The sequence below is a fragment of the Molothrus aeneus genome, unplaced genomic scaffold, assembly GCF_037042795.1.
Source record: "Molothrus aeneus isolate 106 unplaced genomic scaffold, BPBGC_Maene_1.0 scaffold_146, whole genome shotgun sequence".
Lineage (NCBI taxonomy): Eukaryota > Metazoa > Chordata > Aves > Passeriformes > Icteridae > Molothrus > Molothrus aeneus.
In genome coordinates, this window is record NW_027098809.1 from 76649 (window position 1) to 92616 (window position 15968).

Below are 15968 nucleotides of genomic sequence, written 5' to 3' on the forward strand. Positions count from 1 at the left end.
GAGAAGCTCTCGCAGTCCTTCCATGAGACAGCCCCGGGAGCCCCCCATGAACCCCTCTTCTCAGCAGCTCCATGCAAAAGGGAGCTGAGGCGAAGCCTCGCCCTAAAACAGCCTCGCCCTCCCCCCCCCCCGCCAGGAGCCGGCCCCTCATCATCCTCACAGCTCACACCTGGCGCTGATGCCACTCTCCAACAGCGCCTCTCCCCGTCCAGCACACAGCCCGCTTCTCACAGACACAGAGCCAACAGAAATCTGCTCCGGGTGCTGGCTGTTCTTAGTCCATCTGCTTCCACAATTCCACAGTCCGGATAGACACACCGGGGTCCTCCGGTTTCCCGCCCTTTAGGCCGCCATTTTTAGAAGGTCAAACAAACTCCGCCACGCGCCACGCCCAAGAGGGCTGCCTGGCGGCGGCGGGCTGCAGTACCGCGCTCTGCCCACAAGGCGGCAGCACTGCCGCCCACCCCAGCCGGGGGCGCCGCGCGCCAAGGGGCTGCGGGCAGCCAAGGCGGCAAAAAAGAACAGGGGCGATTCCCCCCCGCAAAAAACTCCTCTAAAAATAAATGCCAAAAACCTGCCTCTTACCAAACAAGAACCAAATAAGCCCCCTTTCTTTCAAGCCTTCTTGAAATAAATTTTATAGTTCTAGTTTTCCTAGTTCTATTCACACGCATATTTATACCGGACATTGATGTGTTACGTCGTTTATACAATCTATTATGCCTATTCCTATTATCTGTATTTATTCATATTTTGTGGTTTTATCAATATCATTATATATTGATTGCATATTTCTATACTTTGATTTAGATTTCTATCATACTTTTATTATTCCAAAAAAAATCCCATCTCTAACCAAACAAATACCAAAAAACCCTTCTTTTAAACTATATTGAAATCGTTTTATATTTATAGCTTGCATAATTATATTCACTTTTATAGTCACAGTGTATACCGATGCATTCTCTTCATAATTACATATCACATATATATTATTCACATCGTATAGATAAATTATTATTTTTATTATGTACCAAATCTACTGCTACAACTTCTTTTTTCTAATATTTTCAATTTTTATATCCATCTTGATGTATTCATGAGATATTTTTACAAGTAGATTTCTACCTTTCTATCATTTGTATTTGTAGTTTTTATCATAAAACCCCTGCTTTTGCCAAGTAAAAAACAAAACCTTCCTTTCTTTTAAACTACTTTTAATAATATTGTTGTATTTACATTTACCATATCTATAATGTTTTAGATATTATATCATAGTGATGTACTAGATTTATGGCTATTTCCTATAATAGATCATAATAAGATATATACAGTATCACTTGTATTACGTGTTGTATGGATTTATGTCGCTTCAGATTTACAATCCTTTAATCATTTTATATATATATATCTGCATAGATTCGCAACACATTTCTATATTTAAAATTTCCTTTGAGCTGTGTTTATATTTATCATCTCTATTGATATATCTATAAACATACACAACGCTCTATTAAAAAATACAATATCTTATTGGAATATATCATGACTTATGTTACCTGTTAAATTTTAAATATAGATCGAATAGATCAAAATAAAAGTTTATTCCCATTTCTGCACATCTACTTGTTTTGTTTAAAGATAGCTATCCTTAGAATTTTACATTTAAAATCCAATTCCTAAATACAAGGACAAAACAAACAGCATCGAATTCCCACCAATGTCTTCCAAAACCATCAAGATACCTCCACCAGCCAAACAACTGCCAGCGAAAAAAACACACAACACTCTTTTCACTGACAGTTCTCATCACATCAGAAAAATGGAACCAAACGAAAAGAAAACCCTGGAGAAACACACGCAGCAAATCACAAAAGCCTCTAAAAAAACCCAAACCAACTCGCTCAACTCCAATCAGTGCCACTGACCCTGAACGTCATTTTAAAAACTAACCAAAATTCTACATCTACACTAACTCAAAGAATAAGCAATACTCTGTCAAAAGAACTTTAGAAAGCGAACTAATGAACGAAATAGAAAAAAAAAACCAAAAAATCTCAACCACTAAAAAATAAGAAAATAACTACCCAAATTAAAAAAAAAAAAACCAACAAAAACAAACAACTACTTAAAAAGACCCACCATAAAAATACCCACGTTCCCAAAAATAAAACTGATCAACAACCACCAAATACGTCGAAGGACAACAAAAAACGAAAAGAAAAAAAAAAAAGAAAGGAAAAAACCAAAAGAAAATACATTTGTAAAACAAAAGTCCCCCAAACCAAATCAACTTTAATTTACAACAAAAAAATTATTCCCAGCTGAAGAATAAACGCATAGAGCCTCATTCGATCAAAATAAAAATACCACCCAGAAATAAACACAAAGCCTAAAGAGAAACGTAACCATTAACAATATCTCCCAAATGATCCCGTAACAATACAACATACACTACAATCAAACAAACCAAATCAATAAAAGCCCTGGAAGACGATAAACACGAACGCAGTTAGAGAGATTTTAAAACCCCGCTGCTATTAACGACACGACGCCACCTCGAACCCACCGAAACAAACGCTACACGCCCACGCTAATAAAAGCCACCGCGACAGAATTAAAATCCGAGCCGCTGCTTCGCGCAACGACCCGTAGAAACCATTGCACGCCTTTAAAAACAGAATAGCCCGGCAAAAAAAATATCCGACTACAGAACTCGATTCAAACCAAGCCTTTATCGTCACCACCTGAACCGAGAACCGTACCGCTCAGGAAGAACGCCAGAGCCCTTAGCGCACACCCACTGCGACCCACACAAAACCGTGCGATCGATCCCTACAGAGCACCTCCGAACCACGACACCCAAGAACTTGCGGCAGCCGAACCCCGCGCTGCCGGCCCCGGACGGAGCGCGGCTCCCGGCGGCAAAGCGGCTCCTCCGGCGCGCAGGGGCGGCGCCGCCCCGGAGACCCCCCCGCCCCCGCCCGCTCCCCCTGCCCGGGGGACCCCGGCGGCGCCCGAGCCCCGCGCCCGGAGCGGACAGAGCGGCGGGCACCGGCCGGGCCGGCGCAGCAGCGCCCGCGCCGCCTCTGCCGCCCTCGGCCGGCCCGGCGCCAGCCGCCCTCGGCTCCGCACGGCGGCTCGCACCGGCAGAGCGGCTCCGCCGCTGCCGCGCCAAATTCCCCGTGCGCCTCGGCAACCGCCCGGCCCGGGCCGGCAGCGCTCCCGAGCGGCAACGCTCCGGGCCGGGCCGCGGCCACAAGAAGCGCCCTCAAATGCAGCGGCACAGCCCCGACTGCAGCCCTGCAAACGCTGCCAGAGCTGCGGCTTCCCGCAACTGAACCCCGAAACTGACGCCGCGGGCGGCGCTCACCTCGCTTCAACAAGGGCAAAGAAATGGGTTCTCCCCTTCAAGTTCATCCCCTGGGAGAGCAGAAAAGAAGGGGCTTTCCTCCAATGAAATCCTTCAAGCCGTGTGGAAAGGGGGATTTGGACCTCAATTCAAACCCTTGCAAAGGAGGGACACCAGCGCTGTCCCCTCCATTTAAACCTTAGGATGATGAAAATGGGCTGGCTGCCTTCAAATCAAACCCCTCAGATGACAACAATACTTTGCCCATTCCCGTTCAAATGGAACGCAGGGATTCCCTGTCACCCCTGGGATACCCCTAACAGCCGGGAAAAGGCAGGTTTTCCTTCCATCAACACCCTTCGAACCGCAGGTGAAGGCGGATCCCTCCCAGTTCGAACACAGACAATATCAGGAGAGCAGCTGCTTGCCTCTCCTTCTTTTGTCTTCACAAGCTCCGGTTTTGGTCCTGGGGAACCGGGGAGGGGGGACTGCCAAGATCAAATCGAAAAGGGAAAGGACCAAAGTCCCCGCTCCAAATCCACACGCGCTCACCCGTTCGGCTGCTGCTTCCCGGCACAAAGATTCGTCCCTCGGCACCTCCTTGAAGCGATGCTCCGCGTCTCCAAGCGCGCATCCAGGTGTTCGCCCAGACGCTGCGAGAAGCTCTCGCAGTCCTTCCATGAGACAGCCCCGGGAGCCCCCCATGAACCCCTCTTCTCAGCAGCTCCATGCAAAAGGGAGCTGAGGCGAAGCCTCCCCCTAAAATTGCCTCCCCCCCCCCCCCCCCGGCAGGAGCCGGCCCCTCATCATCCTCACAGCTCACACCTGGGGCTGCTCCGAGCCCCCCATCATCCTCACAGCTCACACCTGGCGCTGATGCCACTCTCCAACAGCGCCTCTCCCCGTCCAGCACACAGCCCGCTTCTCACAGACACAGAGCCAACAGACATCTGCTCCGGGTGCTGGCTGTTCTTAGTCCGTCTGCTTCCACAATTCAGACACGGACGTGCGCTGATGGCACTGAGGGAAAGCTTTCCAGTGCACAAAACTGTCATTCTGGTAGCACGCTTTGAGACGCCTTCAGAAAAAGCAGAATCAGCGCCACCTCCTAAGAGCCCTGCTGAGGAACCCCGCCCTCCTTGGGACACCCAATGCAGCAGAGCTCGAAAAACAAAGGGAAAAGTCAAGCTTGGAGTGGAAAAAGACAATAGAAATACAGCAGCCTTTCAAGAAAGCCTTCACACAGTAATAGTGGGACCCGGTCACATTTCTTCTTTCCTTGCTCTCTGGAATGACATCGATACGAAGTACAAAACCCACACGAAACCCAAGGCAGAGCTGGGATTTTACACGTCTTCCTTTTGGCTCTCGGGATGACAAGCGCCTCTTCCGGGACTGCGACACGATTTGGGCGCTGGCAGAGAACGGAGGCAAAAGGTGCCAGAGAGCCCCTTCTATCGCCTTCAGCCCCTGCAGCTGTTCTGAGGGTTCCAGGGCACAGCTCGGTCCGTTCCTAGATCAAAACCTCACGGCAATATCTTCAGAACTACTACCCATCTCCAGTCGGAAACTTCTACATTCCTGGAAACAAATGAGTGCGTAGAGAGGGTTTCTCCCCAGCTGAGTTTAGAGACCAATTCCTATTCTTTAGCAATACCTAGAAAACCGAACGCCTTGCCAGGTTTTAGCATCCTACACCCACTCAACCCTCCCTCCCTGTGCATTTGGTGGCAGCTTTGGGTCCCTCTGGGGGACGGCACCCAGCGTGACCCCCGCCCCTCGCCCGCCCCCCACCTGCTCCTGCACCGCAGTGGGGCTCCCTCTCCTGGGCACCTTGGGGTGCCCCCAACGGCATCAGAGCCCCGAGTCTTCACCCCCCCCCCCCCTTTTCCTGACCCCCAAAGAAGGCTCAGAACGAATCCGACTGCCCTGGACAGCAGCGCAGCGCTTCCCCCAAGCCCTTCCCACACGTGCATGGCCCCAGCAAGGGATTCTGCTGCAACAAGAAAGCGGGGGCAGCCCCCAGAAGGCTTGAGGTTCCTGCCCAGCCTCGCTGTCACGGGCCGGGGGCAGCGAGAGAGGGAGCGGCACAGACGGCGGGGACGGCCCGGCACAGGGCGGGGGCCGCTCTCAGCGCGATGCCGGCAAAGCCGCAGCTCCGGCGCTGTCGGCCGGGCTGCTTGAGCGGCACGGGGGGATCCGCCGAGAGCCTCCGGCCCCGCGCGGGGACTCCTGCAAGGGCCCAGGGGCGCCGGGCTCCGGCCCTCGGGGCTTTATTCTCCGGCAGCCCGAGCCCCGCGGCTGCGGGGCAAAGAAGGAAAGGGGGCACGGGAAGAGAGGAGCGAGAGCAGGGCATGAGAAAGGGCGGCGAGGGAGCTCGGGCTGCGCAGGAAAGCGGGACGGGAAGGGAAAGCCCGGGACGAGGGTACAGGGAGGCTGGGCAGAGGAAGGAGAGAGGGGGAACAGAAGGGAGTAGCGGGCTAGGGACAGGACAGGAAGGAGCCGGGTTTGTGGAGGGAGAGGGAATGGGGGAAAGGGAGCGAGAGAAGGCGAATACGGGGAGAAGGAAGGAGGGCTAGAGAGAGGGACAGGCGGGGAAGCCCCCCAGAGCCCCGGCTGCACCCCGAGCCCGGCCCGGCGCCTCGCCCTGCCCGGGATGCTGCGCTCGGCGGAGCTCGGCTCGCTCCGGAGACGCTCGGCTCGAGTCGGCTCTTGGCGCCTCAACTCGGCTCTTGGCGCCTGCATTCGCCTCTTCGGCAGAGCTCGCCTCGCTTCGGCCCAACTCCCAGCCGCTCTGTGCCTTCGGCGCGCCTCGGCTCCGCTCGCCCCGGTTCGCTCGAGGCCGTCAGGGTCGGCCGCTCTCGCCTTGCTTCGGCCGAGCTCGTGCGATTCCCCCGAAGGCGGCGTCGTTCGGTTGTGTTTTTAGAAAGATCTTTCTCTATCGATTGTATCTTTCTATAGTTAGATTTATATTTCTAGAATACTTCTATTAATCCAAATAAAAACCCCATCTCTAACCAAAAAAATACACGAAAACACCTTCTTTTAAACGGTATCGAAATATTTTTATACTTTGTATAGTTATACTCACATTTATATATATGGTTTCTTTTGATGCAATCTATTAATAATTATCTATAATATCTATAAAATTCTAGACATGTATTTAAAGTATTATTTATATTATGTATCGTATCTACTGCTGCAACTGATTTTTTCTTCTAGTTTTAAACTTTATCTGTACGTATTTATGATATATTTCTAGACTTAGATTTCTACCTTCATATTCTTTGTATTTATCATTTTTATCATCAAAACCCTGCCTACTGACAAGTAAAAAAACCCGCTTTCTTTAACGATTTAAAAAATATTTTTATATTTATAATTTTCCTATTTCTATTTATCATTTGCTCTCTAGTACGTGATAACATACCTGCTCCTGCACCGCAGTGGGGCTCCCTCTCCTGGGCACCTCGGGGTGCCCCCAACGGCATCAGAGCCCCGAGTCTTCACCCCCCCCTTTTCCTCTAGTTAGAAACTACACTGGAACTTTTTTCTGGAAACAAAGACACGACCTAAATCCTCTCCCCATGTCCTAGACAGATAGATGTTCAGTTCTTAGTTGACTGGGCAGCAGTTTCTTCAATAGAACGAGAAACAATATGGAAACGTTTTAGCTACAAGCAAATAGGCAAATCTGAACAAGGTCCTGGTGGCCAGCCGCTGCAGTTATTTTGAAGCCATTTTTTAAACAATCAAGTACTGATCCCACAAAAAATAAAGCAAAAAGCTGACTACTGGCTAAGAAAGAAGGAAAAATTAACTTTTGACGACAACAACAACATTCCAAGGACACAGGCTTTTTTCCAATCTCATACCTTATTACTACCTCTCTTGGGAATTCTCATCGTGGATCCCAAAAGGAATAAATCCCTCAGCGTGTCCTAAAGCACCAAGGAGCTACCTACAAGTGAAGGTGGCTACTTTCAGTGCAGACACAGCTGATGACACAGCAGTAGCGCAGTTCTATGCTGCCCAGGGATAATACTGTCTCCTCTTCTCCAGCAGCTGACTCTCTCCTGCCATGGTTTCTGTAAATGCATCAGAGCACGACCTTAAACACAAACAGGCAAGAAAACACCATCAGAAGTCTTTCATGAAGCACTACAAGAAGGGTTCCAAGCAGAGACCAACAGAATTTCAAGGAAGCAGTATGCAATTAAACCACCTCAGACTCGTTCAAGTATCCGGCAGGTAGATGGAACCAAAATGGAACCATTCAGAAACGACAAAGAAAACCTCCCCAAGTATTTATACAGGAGTCCTTAACGTCAGAAATGGGATGACAGGTTATGTTCAGATAAGATGAATGTTTATTTGGATGTAGAAATAAACTTCTCTCATGGTCCTTTACCAAAAAATAGAACCTACAAGTGAACACCTACACCTGCCTAAAAAGACCTAACGAGCCCCTGGCAGCCACCGGCATCAAAGCACAGGGGATGTTTCTAATCCAGGCTAAGGAGAACAATATCACCTTTTGTTCTCTCCAGTTTGTTTCCTCTGCAGTCCTATTTGCTTCTTATGATTTTTACACTCTCTGTATCTTCTCGGGCAGCGCTGAGTCTGACGACCGGGATACGAGAGTCCTTCCCTGCCCTACGGAGAGAACCAGGAAAAAAAGTTAAAAAAAGAACAGGGCAGTTTGAAGTTAATACTTCCGACGAGAAGCAGCACCTGACAAGCAGAGTGAACAAAGCGTGACACCTCCCTGGGGACAGAAGACTTACAAACTCTCCGGGATTTACAATCCCAGTAACCAAGCCCTTCAGCACAGCAGCCAAGTGTCCCATTAGGTGGTGCCGCACCAAAGAATGATCCGAGAGGTTCCAAAGAGTGAAACGCACGTTATTTTCCAAAGACGTAAAATCGTGCAAAATAACAAAACTACAATAGATCTAAACTACAGGGCAAGAGTACAAGTGTTAACTTGAGGAGCTGGAACCATCCAGGTGAGCAACTGCTACCTGGATCCTCAACAGAGTTTGAGGAACCCTCCAGGATACAGAAGGGTTTTCCCCAGCAATGTCACAGGCCGAGTTTTGATAGAAGTACACTTGCCAGATGCTCAGAAACGTCACCCATCCTCCTCCGGGTGTCCTGAGAGAGCTGCGAATGGCTCTCACGTGGTTTGAGCTGGTTCTGTAAGGGCTCAGGGTGAATTTCACCAGATGCAACCAAACTGGGCAACACCCAGTGGGACAGAAGGAACCCAAAGCTTGTTTTACCCAAAGCTTGGGTAAGCAGAGCTCCAGCAAATACTGAGGAAACGGACAGAACAGGGTAACAAATAATAAACATACCTTTTTTTTTTTTTTTTTTTTCAGATGAGCAAAACAATTAAGGAGAAGGTGGAAAACTCACCATGACTGAACATTTCATCACCTGTAAGCTGACCATCCTTAGCATAGAGGATTCCAAATTTAAAATTCACCGATCCCTGGAAAATAAAACCAAATATTATTTGGTAAACAGTCAAACAGAAGACATAACAATTTGGGTCCTCTAATCTTTGCATACATCCTACACATCAGAACATACATTTTATACTATCTCCTACTACACGATAATTTACCTTTAAACTTTGATAGTATAGCATAAAACCATTAACTTAGATGGGTGATCAATTATTGTTAAGTTGGTGCTTCAAGTTATTTTTGCTGTCAGGTTCAAAAAAACATTACTTCTTTTTACTGTAACGCGCAATTGATTTAGAAGTCATCAAAAGCCCATCAAAATACAAAGCTGCATTCACCGGACGGGTCTGTGAGCAAGAAGTAGTCAGGCTTGTACTCACCTCTTGCCCTTCAACAACCAATAAATCCTGTCAACAAAAACAGCATCTTTAGCCCCCTCCTATTAAAGATTCTACAAGGATGATGGTTTTATTTGTGTTTAGAAGTTTGGATTTGAAATGGCCAGTTCAATGGATAAAGAGACAGTTTAAGTAGTATTCGATTATTATTATTGTTATTATTATTATTATTATTATTATTATTATTATTATTATTATTATTATTATTATTATTATTAGCTACTGGAAGAAACAAACCAGTAGTATCTATACTTAATTACTTCTATTTCCAGGAAATCATAAAGAAAAAGAACCAAACAAGAAAAAGTCACTTCCTACCTTTTGTATCTCAGGATGAAAAATGTCTCTTGGGCTCTTCTCCAGTTTCTCAAGACTCCTGGCACTGAAATGCAAATGAACGAGTGCTTTAGAGGAGGGCAAGTGCACATTCCAACCCCGAACCACCAACCGATTGCAGTTACAGCGCTTACAAAATGAATCGTTCCCAGAGCCTCTGGGAAATGGAACGGTTGGTGCAACTGCCATTTCTTCCCCAAAATACTAACTTCCAACACTTCCTAAACTTAGTTTGCATTTTAAAAACAGAAATTAGGGAGACTCAGGGTGGAGATCAGGTTGAAATTGATTTCCTTCTAAAGCACAGGGCTCTGTTCCATCACCCTTCACTTTGGCTCCACACAGAATCACGGGGAGCATTTTAGGAGGGCCCAAGAACCAATTCTATTTCTCTCTTTTTTCTAGTTCTCTCTCTTCCTAAATCATTCAAGGCAAGTCAAATGAAAAAGGACAAGTTCAGCATCAAATTCACACTTTTTCCCTTTGTCTGCTCAAGAACAGGCTTTTAAACCACTTCTTGCTGCCTTCAACGATTAAGACTTGCAAAACAGTTTCGCAAGTTTGATAGGTTTATCATAAAAACCACAGAACGCAAGCTCTGAATTACAGGAAAAGGTACACAGGCAAATATCTCAGCTGATGGTGGCTTATTTGTAAACACATACCTTAACGGAGATTGCACTGAGAATGTTTCAGTGGGACTCTAAGGGAAAAGTATTTTCTGAGTACCCTGTAAACAAGAAAAGCTAGGATATATTACAGGACATACCCACTTGTTCTGCATATTCAAATAGGATTATCAATAAAAACATTTAAGAAGGAAGAAAACCAAGGTAATTTTACTCAGCTATATTTGCTGCCGATTTAGAGAAAAAAAAAAAAAAAAAAAAGTCACGGGTGCTGCAAAGAAAAAAAAAAAAGCGAACCAGAAACGCCTACAGTAGAACTTTAAAACAATTGCTTGGATAAAAGCAGCTCATGGAACATGAAGTAGAAAAAAAGCGAAACCAGTATCAGACCTGCCTATTTTCTTACCATTGCACAAGAAAAATCCGACAAGCGGTATAAAGTCACTGCCTAAAACCGATCCTAGGATGTAACCAAGAACAATTGAGGCATTTGCTAATCTAAACGGAAACCTTTTCCGGACCCTAGTGTCAAATCACACGTTTTGTCTTGCAGCAGCTCGAGGCTGGAGAGCATTTCCCCTGGGGGTCGGGAGGGTAGGGGCACAAGGGGCTGAGTTTGCGGATCGCACCTGTGCCAGCAGAAGGATCCAGCCCGCGCGCTCCTTGCGCTCGCCATTCTCCGGGCCATCGCTGTGTTTTACTGCTCAGCGATGCCGCTCCATCTGTTTGCGTGGAAGAAAGAGCCACGAGCACTGAGGCACTCAGCAGCCGTGTCATTCCAGCCGCTCGTCCGCCCCCGCCCGCAGCAGCGGCAGCAGCCCGAGGGACACGGCTGCAGCTCGGCGGCTCCCGCGCCTCCGCCAGCCGCCGCACAGTGACCGCGGCAGCGCCCGGCGCCGCTCGCCCGGGGCGGCTCCTGCAGCTCCCGGCCCGCGGCAGCAAAGCACCGCCTGGCGCTCCGCCATCGGCGGGCGGCAGCGCGCCCCGCCCGAGCTGAGCCCCCGCCACCGGGACCGCTGAGCGAGGCCGAGGCACCGGGCGGACGCCCCTTCCGCGCCGCTCGGCTCCGTGCGGGCGGCCGGCCGGAGGCTTCGCCCCTCCAGCGTCGCTGCCGCGGCTCCGTCCCGCGCGGGAGAGGCGCCGGGAGCTCCCCGCGCCCAGCCCGCTCCCCCGGCGCGCGGCCGCCTCGGCCCGCCAGCCATTCATATGGCGCGTCGGCCGTTGCGTCAGACGCCGCGCTTTACGGCCGCAGGGCCTGCCGGGAGTTGTAGTCTCGGACTGACAGCCACCGCTCCGTTTTCCGCCACCGGGAGCTGCGGTCCCGCCGGGGGATCAAACGGCTCCTTCGCTCCTGGGCGCGGAAGCACCTTAGGCAGCACCGCCCCTCCCGAATGTCCTTTCTTTTCCACTCCAACTCTTTTTTCTTTTTTTCACTCTGTTTTTCACCCCCTTTTCCACTTTCGCTCTTTCTTTTTCACTCTCACCCTTTTCCTTTTTCATTTTTTTTTCTTCCTTTCCCTTCCTTCTATTTTTTTTTTCTTCCTTTCCTTTTTCCTTTTCTTTCTTTCTGTCTGTCTTTCTCTCTCTTGTTCTTTCTTTCTCTGGCTCTCTTCCTGTCTCTTTCTTTCTTTCTCTCTCTCTTTCTTTCTTTCTCTGGCTCTCTTCCTGTCTCTCTCTTTCTTTCTGTCTGTCTTTCTCTATTTCTTTCTCTCTCTCTTTCTTTCTTTCTCTGGCTCTCTTCCTGTCCCTCTCTTTCTTTCTTTCTGTCTGTCTTTTTCTATTTCTTTCTCTCTCTCTTTATTTCTTTCTCTCGCTCTCTTTCTGTCTCTTTCTGTCTCTATTTCTTTCTCTCTCTATTTCTTTCTCTCGCTCTCTTTCTGTCTGTATTTCTTTCTCTCTTTCTCTCACTCTCTTTCTGTCTCTATTTCTTTCTCTCTCTCTTTCTCTCTTTCTGTCTCTCTCTTTCTCTTTCTTTCTTTCTTTCTTTCTTTCTTTCTTTCTTTCTTTCTTTCTTTCTTTCTTTCTTTCTTTCTCTCTCTCTCTCTTTCTTTCTTTCTCTCTCTCTTTCTTTCTTTCTTTCTCTCTTTCTTTCCCTGTATTTCTAATCTTGGATTTCCATTCTAGCTTTAGAATAAAAAAGCAGCAGTAGAAACGTCCAGGCTACCGGGGAGTGCAAAAAACCCCAAAACGGTAATGATTTTAGGAAAACTATTTCCTCCATGGGAGCTGAAATTTTCTACAGCTGCAGGTGACATAGAGCTTTTATTTCTTCTTCTAGATAGTTTGTACTTAATACTCTATTTATACAGCGCCCCCTGCCGTCTGCTTTGGCGCACTGCAGGCACAGCGCCCCCTGCCGTCTGCATCGGCGCACTGCAGGCACAGCGCCCCCTGCCGTCTGCATCGGCGCACTGCAGGCACAGCGCCCCCTGCCGTCTGGACTGGCGCACTGCAGGCAGAGTGCCGCCTAATGACGTCAGCCCGTCGACACGGCGCTCCGTCCCGGACACGCCCACTCGGGAGGCCGTCGCGATCTTGTGCGGCATTCCGTGACGGCCACGGCGCTGCCAGCCTATATGGCACAATTTTACGGCAGTCGCGCTTTACGGCACCTTTTACGACAGTCGTGCTTTACGGCATTTTTTTTTTTGCGACAGTCGCGCTTTACGTGACCTTTCACGACAGTCGCGGTTTACGACACCTTTTACGACACTCGCGCTTCACGGCACCTTTTGCGACAGTCGCGCTTTACGGTAGTTTTACAACAGTCGCGCTTTACGGCACCTTTTGCGACGGTCGCGCTTTACGGCAGTTTTACAACAGTCGCGCTTACGGCACCTTTTGCGACAGTCGCGCTTTACGGCAGTTTTACAACAGTCGCGCTTTACAGCACTACCCTTTATGGAACTTTTATGGTACTTTACAGCACTTTACGGTTTTTATTTTGTTTTTAGTTTATTTTAAATTTATTTTAATTTTTTAATTTTATTTTTTACTTAATGTTTATTTTAAATTTTTCTATTTTTAAAGCTTTTTATTTTATTTTAAAAATTTATTTACTTATTATTTTTAATTTTTCTATTTTTAAAGCATTTATTTTTTATTTTTATTTTTTATTTACATTTTATTTTTCTTTTTTCTATTTTTAAAGCTTTAATTTTATTTTTTAATTTTATTTTTTATTTTTCTATTTTTAAAGCTTTCTGTATTTTTCTAATTTTATTTTTTATTTTTAATTTTTCTATTTTTAAAGGTTTTTAGTTTTTTTTATTTAGTGCTGCCCAGACCAACTCAAGCTGGTGATTGTGGTGGTGTTTGAGGGTCTTGCATTACGGCACTACCTTTTATGGAACGATTACAGCACTTTACAGCACTTTACCGTTTTTATTTTGTTTTTCATTTATTTTAAATTAATTTTGGTTTTTTTTAAATTTTATTTAATTTTTATTTTTAATTTTTTTATTTTTAAAGCATTTTATTACATTTTATTTGGTACTGCCCAAACCTGCTGTAGTGCATTTTTATACTTTGTAATACTTTGAAGTCATTTTGTTTTGTATCCCCATATTTTTCCCAAATGGTTTATCCCAAACTGTACCCCCCTCCTTCTACCTGTGTTATCCCTCTCCCGGGATGAGATCATCCCCAAACGCCCACCCTGCCTCTCTGTCAATCACTCAGCCTCTCATCCCCTCCATGCAGAAGTTTCGGTCCAAGTTGTCGAGTGATGAGCCAGAGGCCAGGGGTCAGCCCCCCAAGCCTTGCCCCATACGCTGTCCTGTATGTCTGGATCCCCCAGCATCCATCCCTTAGGGTCACTTAATGGTTGGTAAAATGTTATCTACTTTTGGTTTCCACCTCCCTTTAAAGGTGACCTTGGCACATCTCCCGGGGCCCTCGGCAGGAGCCCCTTTGGGATTCCTAATAAAACCTTGGATTAACCCCTGCTAAGAGTCAGCCCTTTATCATCTACCGCTGTCTCTGGTGTCTCTTGTGCTGCACAGGGGCCCAGCCCAGGTGCCCTCAGCACCCTCAGGGCACAGAGACTGTCTCCCTGCCAGCCCAGGTGCCCTCAGCACCCTCAGGGCACACACAGAGAGTGTCTCCCCCCAGCCCAGGTGCCCTCAGCACCCTCAGGGCACAGAGGGTGTCTCCCCCCAGCCCAGGTGCCCTCAGCACCCTCAGGGCACAGAGAGTGTTGCCCCCCTGCCCAGGTGCCCTCAGCACCCTCGGGGCACAGAGAGTGTCTCCCCCAGGCCAGGTGCCTTCAGCACCCTAGGGGCACACACAGAGAGTGTCTCCCCCAGCCCAGGTGCACTCAGCACCCTCGGGGCACAGACAGTGTCTCCCCGCTCTCGGCCGTGTCGGGGCTGCCCCCCCGGTGTCTGCCGACTCGGGACCGGCCGAGGGTTACTGAGAGGCTCGCACAAACCCGCTCGGCCGCTGATTGTGGTGATGAGGGTCCCCAAGACGAGGGAAGAGACGAGAATCTTGACTCCACCTTTCAGAAGGCTGAAATATTATTTTATGATCTCTATTATATTAAAAGAAAATGAGATAGTAGAACTATACTAAAAGAGCAAGGAGACATCAGAGAGCTGGAAAGGAATGAATAATAAAAACCTGGGACTGCTCACAGCCCCGACGCAGCTGGACCATGATTGGTCATCAAGTAGAAACAATGCATAGGAGACCAACCCAAGATGCCCCTGTTGCTAAACCATCTCCAGCCCACACTCCACAGCCAGCAGATTGTTACTGGTTCCATTTCTGTTCTGAGGCTTCTCAGGAGAAAAATCCCAGCAAAAGGATTTTCATCAAACACGTCAGTGCCAGGTGATGGCACAGGCAGCATCGGCCGGCCGAGGTCACTGTGTCATCCCTGCCAGCCCAGGTGTCACAGCAAGGAGGAGAGAGTTCACCCTGTGCTCACACTGCAATACAGAGCAATACAACACAACACACATATTAACACAAGATGATAACCTTTTTCTATTTTCATTACATGTGGATTTATTGTTATAGGAAACCCAAACCAACAAAAGCACACAAAAAACAACACTCATCTACCATTAACACCCCCTTCAAATGACACACGAAGTCACCATCCCTCTCATCACAACTGCTAAATTACACCCCAGCAATCATTGGTCCTTGGGAACGTGGTTCCCGGGAGCCTCAAAAAAATCCTCCTGCTTGACAAAAAAAACTCCGGTCCCTGGACGGTCCGCACCCAAACTTTGGTGATGAACGTCACCTCACAGACTGACCGGGACCGAGGAAAAAAAAAAAAACAGCCGGGGGGGGGGGGGGGGGGGGACCCAGCTGGGGATTTTTTATTCTAAATTTAAAAATGAGTTGAAAAACTTGAAAAGCAAAAGTCACACACACAAGGTTAAATCCAGTCAGCATGCGCTGACACATGCAGAGACGAGCAGACGCAGACAGACACAGACACGTGCTCTCACACACGCTCACACGCTCTTCCCACTTACACGCTCGCTGCGGCCCTTACTCGAGACGCTGAAGAACGTGCTGCGACACATCTTCTGGCTGCGCTCCTTGACATCAAATGGTAGATTCTGGGGAAATCGGCAGCCTCGGGGACCTGTGAGACGACAGGAAGCGGTCAACGAGTGGCTATCTGACAGCTAGGACTTGTCTCCACTCTGGACCAATAAGTTTTCTACCCAAAATCCCATAAAAGACAGATGAACAGTAAAGTTTTTATAACTCTTCTACCTAACTGTGACTACGTGCCCCGGCAGGGCAGCTC

At 48.0% G+C, this 15968-nt stretch overlaps 1 long non-coding RNA gene across 2 annotated transcripts in view; it reads right to left on the reverse strand.

Moving 5' to 3' along the window:
- Positions 1-7448: 7448 nt before the first annotated feature.
- LOC136569600 (uncharacterized) overlaps positions 7449-15968 on the reverse strand; it is a 144509-nt gene continuing 135989 nt past the window's right edge. The window contains exons 1-7 of one of the 2 annotated variants that reach the window (XR_010785392.1): positions 10822-11462; positions 10229-10293; positions 9546-9609; positions 9210-9236; positions 8777-8852; positions 7890-8011; positions 7449-7466 (exon numbers count right to left, since the gene is read on the reverse strand). This is a non-coding gene — a long non-coding RNA (uncharacterized lncRNA). Of the gene's footprint in view, positions 7467-7889; positions 8012-8776; positions 8853-9209; positions 9237-9545; positions 9610-10228; positions 10294-10821; positions 11463-15968 lie in introns of those variants that run through there. The other variant, XR_010785393.1, reaches the window with a different exon arrangement.